This window comes from Myotis brandtii, unplaced genomic scaffold (assembly GCF_000412655.1).
Source record: "Myotis brandtii unplaced genomic scaffold, ASM41265v1 scaffold930, whole genome shotgun sequence".
Classification (NCBI taxonomy): Eukaryota; Metazoa; Chordata; class Mammalia; order Chiroptera; family Vespertilionidae; genus Myotis; species Myotis brandtii.
The window spans coordinates 676,818-677,120 of NW_005371837.1; positions in this window are offsets into that span (position 1 = coordinate 676,818).

A 303-nucleotide genomic window follows, 5' to 3' on the forward strand; every position below is an offset into this window, starting at 1 on the left:
CCTCAGGCTTGCTGTCCAGGAGGGAACTGGCCGGCCGCCCGGTCACCTCCTGACGGCAGTGCTGCCCAGTCCCCGAGCGAGCGGGAGGGGCGGCTGCTCACGTAGCTGTGACTCCCCCAGAATTCAAGTCCCTCGACGTCGCAACAGATCAACTCCTGGGATACACCTTCGAGAGTCGAGGTAATGACAGCGTAGAAGTGATGAGGGCTTTCTCTTGGATTCAAAACCGTGTCCGACACCAGCAGTCCCCTCACGGCGCCCAGAGCCGCCGGGTTCACGGTGCCCCGGCCCGGCCCAGGGAGC